Below are 9,037 nucleotides of genomic sequence, written 5' to 3'. Positions count from 1 at the left end.
AACTCCCTTCTTCATAGGCGTCCTATTATTCACAGGATTCCTTTCAGAAGTGTACATGAACTGGTTATTTGCAACTATGTCAATGAGTTCTTGAGCTTCTACAGGCGTTTTCTTTAGGTGAATGGATCCACCTGCAGAAGTATCCAATGACATCTTTGATAACTCAGATAAACCATCATAAAATATATCCAGGATGGTCCATTCTGAAAGCATGTCAGAAGGACACTTTTTGGTCAGTCCTTTGTATCTCTCCCAAGCTTCATAGAGGGATTCACCTGCTTTCTGTCTGAAGGTTTGAACATCCACTCTAAGCTTGCTCAGCTTTTGAGGAAGAAAGAACTTGGCTAAGAAAGTCTTGACCAGCTTATCCCAAGAGTTCAGGCTATCTTTAGGTTGAAAGTCCAACCATATTCTAGCTCTGTCTCTTACAGCAAAAGGGAAAAGCATGAGCCTGTAAACTTCAGGATCTACTCCATTAGTCTTAACAGTATCACATATCTTCAAGAATTCAGTTAAGAACTGAAAAGGATCTTCAGATGGAAGTCCATGAAACTTGCAGTTCTGCTGCATCAGAGAAACTAATTGAGGTTTCAGCTCAAAGTTGTTTGCTCCAATGGCAGGAATGGAGATGCTTCTTCCATGTAAATTGGAATTAGGTGCAGTAAAGTCACCAAGCATCCTCCTTGCATTATTATTATTTTCGGCTGCCATCTCCTCTTCCTGTTCGAAAATTTCTGAAAGGTTATCTCTGGATTGTTGTAATTTAGCTTCTCTTAATTTTCTCTTCAGAGTCCTTTCAGGTTCTGGATCTGCTTCCACAAGAATGTTCTTGTCCTTGCTCCTGCTCATATGACAAAGAAGAGAGCACAGAATAAAATAATAATAATAATAATATGGATCCTTTATACCACAGTATAGGGATCCCTTTGTGAGTGGAAGAAAAGAGAGAGACAAAGAATGTGATGTAAAGAAAGAAACACAACTGTGAGGAGGGCAGAGATGTGAAATGAGATGTTAGTAGATGAATAAATAAATAGAATAAGATGGGAGAGGGAGAATTTTCGAAAATAATTTTTTTTTTTTTGAAAAAGGGTTAGTGATTTTCGAAAATAGTTTTTGAAAAAGGTTAGTATTTTTTTTTTCGAAAAATTTTAAAATAAAAAATAAAAATAATTAGTTAATAAAAAAGAAATTTTTGAAAAAGAGGGGAGATATTTTCGAAAATTAGAGAGAGAGAAAGTTAGTTAGGTAGTTTTGAAAAAGATAAGAAACAAACAAAAAGTTAGTTAGTTAGTTGAAACAAATTTTGAAAAGATAAGAAGGTAGGAAGTTAGAAAAGATATTTTGAAATCAAATTTTTGAAAAAGATAAGATAAGAAGATATTTTTGAAAAGATATGATTGAAATTAGTTTTGAAAAAAGATTTGATTTTTAAAATCACAATTAATGACTTGATTCACAAGAAATTACAAGATATGATTCTAGAACTTAAAGTTTGAATCTTTCTTAACAAGCAAGTAACAAACTTAAAATTTTTTTTTTTTGAATCAAAACATTAATTGATGATGTTATTTTCGAAAATCATGTGAAAAAAAATAAGAAAAATATTTTTGAAAAATATTTTTGTAATTTTCGAAAATAACTAAGAATTTTGAAAAAGATTTGATTTTTGAAAAAGATTTTGAAAAAGATGAGATTTTCAAATTGAAAATTTGATTTGACTCATAAGAAACAACTTCATTTTTAAAATTTTTGAAAAAGTCAATCCAAATTTTCGAATTTGATGAGAGAAAAATGGAAAGATATTTTTTTGATTTTTGAAATTTTTATGATGAGAGAGAAAAACACTAAAAAGATGCAATGCATGAAATTTTTAGATCAAAACATGTGATGCATACAAGAATGCTATGAATGTCAAGATGAACACCAAGAACACTATGAATGTCAAGATGAACATCATAGACACAATTTTGAAAAATTTTTAATGCAAAGAAAACATGCAAGACACCAAACTTAGAATTCTTTAATGCTTAGACACTAAGAATTCAAGAATGCATATGAAAAACAAGAAAAGACACAAAACATGCAAATGCAAAGATCAAACAAGAAGACTTACCAAGAACAACTTGAAGATCATGAAGAACACTATGAATGCATGAAATTTTTGAAAAATGCAAGATGCACATGCAATTGACACCAAACTTGTAACATGACTCAAGACCCATACAAGAACACAAAAATATTTTTTTTTTTATGATTTTCTAATTTTTTTGGATTTTTATTTTATATTTTTCGAAAATCATTTAGAAAAGAGAAAAATAAGAATTCAAAATTTTTAATATGAATTCCAGGAATCTTATGCTCTAAAGCTCCAATCAAAGGGTCAGGCATGGCTTAATAGCCAGCCAAGTTTTAGTATGTAACTCAGACATGACACGTCTAACATGCCCTACAATCGTATTAGACATGGCTTTACAGCCAGCCATGCTTCATGAAACACTAGAATTCATTCTTAAAAATTTTGAATAAATTTTTGAAAACATTTTTATATTTTTTTTTCGAAAACAGATGAGAAAATTTTTGAAAGATTTTTTTGAAAAATTTTTTTTTTGAAAATAAAATACAAATAAAATTACCTAATCTGAGCAACAAGATGAACCGTTAGTTGTCCAAACTCGAACAATCCCCGGCAACGGCGCCAAAAACTTGGTACGCAGAATCGTGATTACACTTTAATTATGTAAAGTTCATTGCTCTTTCTTTCCCTGGAAATGGCGCCAAAAACATGATGCCAAAACCATGGTTCACAACTCCGTGTAACTGACCAACAAGTGCACTGGGTCGTCCAAGTAATACCTTACGTGAGTAAGGGTCGAATCCCACGGAGATTGTTGGTGAAGCAAGCTATGGTCACCTTGCAAATTTCTGTTAGGCAGATATAAATTGATAATGGTGTTTTCGAATTTAATATAATAAAATAGGGATAGAAATACTTATGTAATTCATTGGTGAGAATTTCAGATAAGCGAATGGAGATGCTTTCGTTCCTCTGAACCTCTGCTTTCTTGCTATCCTCATCCAATCAATCTTACTCCTTTCCATGGCTGGCTTTATGTGATACATCACCACTGTCAATGGCTACTTTCGGTCATCTCTCGGGAAAATGATCCAATGCCCTGTCACGGCACGGCTAATCGTCTGGAGGCATCACCCTTGTCAATGGCTTCATCCTATCCTCTCAGTGAAAATGGTCAACGCACCCTGTCACGGCACGACTATTCATCTGTCGGTTCTCGATCATGCTGGAATAGGATTTACTATCCTTTTGTGTCTGTCACTAACGCCCTGCAATCGCGAGTTAGGAGCTCGTCACAATCATTCATTCATTGAATCCTACTCGGAATACCACAGACAAGGTTTAGACTTTCCGGATTCTCTTGAATGCCGCCATCATTCTAGCTTACGCCACGAAGATTCTGATTAAGAGATCTAAGAGATACTTATTCAGTCGAAGGTAGAATGGAAGTGGTTGTCAAGCACGCGTTCATAGGGAATGATGATGATTGTCACGTTCATCACATTCAGATTGAAGTACGAATGAATATCTTAGAAGCGAAATAAGATGAATTGAATAGAAAACAGTAGTACTTTGCATTAATCTTTGAGAAACAGCAGAGCTCCACACCTTAATCTATGGAGTGTAGAAACTCTACCGTGAAAATACATAAGTGAAAGGTCCAGGCATGGCTGAGATGGCCAGCCCCCAAAACGTGATCAAAGGATCATAAGGTAATCCAAAGATGGTCCAAAAAAGACTAGTAAACTGTCCTATTTATAATAAACTAGCTACTAGGGTTTACATGAGTAAGTAATTGATGCATAAATCCACTTCCGGGGCCCACTTGGTGTGTGCTTGGGCTGAGCTTGAGTGTTGCACGTGTAGAGGTCCTTGTTGGAGTTGAACGCCAGTTTTTGTGCCAGTTTGGGCGTTCAACTCTGGTTTTGGCTCTTTTTCTGGCGCTGGACGCCAGATTTGGGCAGAAAGCTGGCGTTGAACGCCAGTTTATGTCATTTATTCTTGGCCAAAGTATGGACTATTATATATTTCTGGAAAGCCCTGGATGTCTACTTTCCAACGCAATTGGAAGCGCGCCATTTCGAGTTCTGTAGCTCCAGAAAATCCACTTTGAGTACAGGGAGGTCAGAATCCAACAGCATCAGCAGTCCTTCTTCAACCTCTGAATCTGATTTTTGCTCAGGTCCCTCAATTTCAGCCAGAAAATACCTGAAATCATAGAAAAACACACAAACTCATAGTAAAGTCCAGAAATGTGAATTTAACATAAAATCTATTAAAAACATCCCTAAAAGTAACTAGATTCTACTAAAAACATACTAAAAACAATGCCAAAAAGCGTATAAATTATCCGCTCATCAATAGCCCGTATTAGATTTCGGTAGTGTAATACAGTTTCAAGTAATGAATGTGACCGATGAAGCCACCGTGCTAGAGATGTTAATGATCTATCGACTGAATCAAGCTCATGTGTCGATGTCAAATTGTATGTTGAATTCGAAGAGTTGACTATTAGTCACGAAGTGGACAAATCCTTCGTAAATGAAAGGGACAACACATACTGGAAAGAAAAATACAATAGTGATAGTGAAGAGGAGTTCTTAATCAATAATAACATGCTGGGATGAAACGACAAAGAAAACGAGAGCACGGACATGAAAGTTCAGGCTGTAATAAACATCGTAGCAAGCCAACATCCTTTTGGTGTGCCATCGTTCATGCATTCTTTGGATCTCGAAGTTATGAACACACTGGAATTTTCTGAGTTGGCAAACTCAGGTATGCCATTGTTTTATTTTTCATCATGACAATTTTATTTACAATCTTTAAATGACGATTATACGTTTTAATTTTTGTTGTTGAATTATTTAAAATATTTTTGTTGAAAGTACATCTTTTAAAAACTAAATATACTTCTATAGAACTTGAAAATTGATATTCTTCATACACAGGTGTTCTTTCTGTGAAAGATAGTGAGTTTGCTATTGGAATGGAGTTCAGTTTCAGGAAAATTATAATCATGGAAATTAGGAATTGCACAATTTCTAAGAAGTCGATTACAAGGTCTTTTATTCTAAGCCTTTGACATTTTATGCAAAATGCTTGCAATATGGTAGAGGTTGTGATTGGATGATTCGGGCCTGTTTGATTCAGAGAAAATGTTGTTGGAAAATTAAACGATACAATGGAAGTCATACCTGTACTATGGGTATAGTTTCTCAAGACTATTTAAAACTGGATTCCGATACAATTGTGGATGCTATAAGGCCTCTAGTTGAAGCAGACCCATCTATCAAGGTCTGAGTCATGATTGCAGATGTTCAATCAAGATTTAACTATACGATAAGCTATCGTAAAGCGTGGTTGGTAAAGCAAAAGTCGATTGCAAAAATCTTTGGAGGTTGAGAAGCCCCTATGAGTGCATGCCGGTATGGTGTAGAGCAATGTGTGCGCAGAACCTAGGTTCTGTGGTTCAGGTTGATACTATATTCGCATATGGTAACACCCTACCATACAGAACTTTACACCTTGGATGTAAATCAAAGGTGGCGAGGTGCTACGACCTCTAAAAATAAAAAAAATGCTTATATAACATAGTTGAAAGAAAATTTAACTAGGATCCTTGAAAAAGAAGCTAAACAAGAGCGTAACCTAAGTCGCATCACACTCGTACGGATAAGCTTAAAACAAATATGCAAGATTAATAGGAAGATAAACTACACCGATATAGAACAAAATACCAAAAGATACAAATATCAAATCCCAGACAAGACCTGCGAAGCTAAGGCTGGCCAGAGTTTATATATACAGTTTGAGTTGTATTTTGAGTTATATATATATATATATATATATATATATATATATATATATATATATATATATATATAACTCAAAATACAACTCAAACTGTAAAATAAAACCTGTTTCTCCAAGTCAATCTCTAGGAGGGACCAAATAAAAAATACAAGAAGTGGATAACAACTATGTACAAATATATACAAGTAGAAACTAAATATTTAACCCAAAATATAGCTCTTCCCTTCAAGAAGGTCTCCAGTATCCTCAATGAGGTGCTTCATGACCTATGTCTGAAAAACAACAATATATGTATGGAATAAGAACCGAGGGTTCTCAGCATAGTAAAGGTGCCCACATAGTTAATATAAAAGGTCTCAATAAAGGTAGATACAATCCTAGAACTCTGACACTCAGAATTAAACTTCAAGGAATATACTAAACCAGAAATTAGGTAAACTAGCTGAGGTATTCAAGTTCTAAATCTAACTTTAACGCAACACTTAACTTTTTGTCTCCTCCAACCCTCCGAAATACCGGTGGAACAACTCTTTTCACGCCTCCACCAAACAAAGGGTTTCTCAGTTGCAAAGAATACAAGTCAAACAAGGAAAGCACAGATATAGATAACAGTTACTGCAAATAGATCATATAGCAGCTAATCATATATAAGCAATTAGGCAAGCCAAAACAAATGCACACTCATACAAAATATACAAATGCATATGATTAATGCCTTTCGTACTGGCCGTGAGCTCACATGTCAGTTATTTTTTCAGAACCCGACACACCCAGTCCCGGATATCATCTTTCTAACATGCATCCATACTCTTGGGATATAGTGCCTGTCACACTATTGGGATATAGTGCCTGCCACACTCATAGGATATAGTGTCCGTCGCATTTCCCAGGATAAAGTGTTCCCACACTCTTGAGCTATAGTGCCTGCCACACTCTTGGGATATAGTGCCCGTCACACTCATGGGATATAGTGTCGGACACATTTTCCAGGGTAAAGTGCTCCCGCACTCTTGGGATATAGTGCCCGTCACACTCTTGGGATATAATGCCCGTCACACTCATGGGATATAGTGCCCGACACACTTTACAAATAGCGATAAAATGATGTATCCAAAACAGAACAGATTGCACACAATCAATATGCTCATCAATCATCACACTCATCTTTAACATACTCAAGATCAAACAATTTCAAGACCAGCAGCAATTTCACAACTCAATAATTCAATTATTCACTTCTTATTCGGCAACACCAACTCATCATTACTTGATTACCATTTCGCAAATCCTTCTCACTATCCCCCTAACAGGGACGGACATAAGGGGGGCGAGTGGCGGCCTCGGCCCCCCAACTTTTTTTAATAGTAATAAATTATTATGTATAATTTAAATTTTTAAAAATATATTTAATATTTAGTCTAATATAAATAAAAGTTCAGTCTAATTTAAATATTAATAATTTTTAATATCTAAAAAATAAGTAACAATATTAAAAAAATCTGAAAAGGATATTATTACTAATATTTTTTAATTAAATAAAAATTTTTAAATCACATAAAGTGAATTTTTTTTCTTCTTGTGGCCCTTTTTTTTATTCGTTTGGTAGTAATTCTCTCTTTTTCAACTGCTACAATTAAGAGATCTTTTTCAACTATGAATATTGTGAAAAATAACTTAGAAACAAAATAAAAGATGAATTTCTTACTAATTGTCTTTTAATTATATTGAAAAAAAATTGTTGAAAATTTTGACACAAATTCTATTATCGGTGAATTTTATGATACGAAGAATCGACCATTTCATTAGTAAAAAGTATACACATATTTTTTTTTACTTTAAAATATATTCTCTATCCCTATATTTTTATAATACATCTTATATTATATAATTTTTTTACATAATTTTTAATATTATATGTGTTATTGGCCCTCCCCATAATATCATTTCTGGATCCGTCCCTGCCCCCTAACTCATTTAATATATTCACCCTTGTTCCAAAGTTTAAAAACTTGCTAAGGGACCCTAAACATGTGTTAAAAAGGTTTGGAAAGCTCGGGAATAGGTTTAAATCACAAAAATGCAAATTTTTCAAAATAGGGCGGTCATGCATACGCATGCCACGCCATGCGTACACAAGGATCTGATTTTTGCCAATCTCGCATACATGAGCACCTCCTGCGTACGTGGGTTCTCCAAACATAGGGGTGACTCGCGTGCGCATAAGTTTAAATTTGGGCATTCTCGCGTACGCACACATCATACATATGCATAATTGTACGCCAAACTCGCGTAGGCATACACCCCATGCGTACACGAGGTTGTTGAAGCAGAAAGAATTCTCGCGTACTGCAAACATGTGTCCACCTACGCATGCCCTGTATTTTTCAAAAAAACTGCTAAGTTTGTAGAATTCAATTTTTACGTACCAAATTTCAAACGCATGAAAGACGTGTTTCACCATCTCTCTTTTTCGCTGTCTACGAGAGAGAAAGTTGTAGAAGAACAGCGTTAAAATCAGGTCTTGGACGGGTGTCACCATCTCAGCATCTCGTCATCACCGAGAAAGAGTTGAAAGCATCACGCCATCGCCAAGAAGTTGTCAGCATCTCGCCATGTCTGAAAAACTTTGATCACCACCAATGAATCCAACCCCTGTCTGGCTCACGCTGCTATACATTACCAAACTGGAAGCAATATATAAAATAGTTTTTGTCAAAAATTCATATCCAATTTTAATATTTTATCCAATTTATTTTAATAAAAACATGAATTTATATTAAATTAATTAAAAATAAATTTTGTTAAAATGAGTTAATTCAATTTATATTAGTATATATAATTTTACAATTTTTTTGTATCAAATTATAAAACCTTAATTTTAATAATAAATTTAATAAATATTATATAATATTTATACTAAAATAAATTATTTAAAAAATAAATTACATAATATAAAAATATTAATTAAAATATAAAGTTATAATAATATTTGTTAATTTAATTAAATATATATTTTAATTATAAAATATGATCTCGGATTGAATTAAATTGAACTGAATATACTTAAAAAATAATCTATACTCAATTTGAAAAATATCAAATAACAGTAACAAAAGTTATAAAATTTTACTTTTCTATTATTTT

The 9,037-nt window shown here is 33.8% G+C and overlaps 1 non-coding gene across 1 annotated transcript; it reads left to right on the top strand.

Annotated features, from left to right (window-relative positions):
• The first annotated feature begins 207 nt into the window (after positions 1-207).
• On the top strand, positions 208-315 carry LOC112739815 (small nucleolar RNA R71). Its single transcript, XR_003170753.1, has one exon. It is a non-coding gene; the product is annotated as a small nucleolar RNA R71 (small nucleolar RNA).
• The last annotated feature ends 8,722 nt before the right edge of the window (positions 316-9,037 follow it).

This window comes from Arachis hypogaea, chromosome 13 (assembly GCF_003086295.3).
Source record: "Arachis hypogaea cultivar Tifrunner chromosome 13, arahy.Tifrunner.gnm2.J5K5, whole genome shotgun sequence".
Taxonomy (NCBI): domain Eukaryota; kingdom Viridiplantae; phylum Streptophyta; class Magnoliopsida; order Fabales; family Fabaceae; genus Arachis; species Arachis hypogaea.
This window is presented reverse-complemented; position numbering and strand designations above follow the sequence as displayed.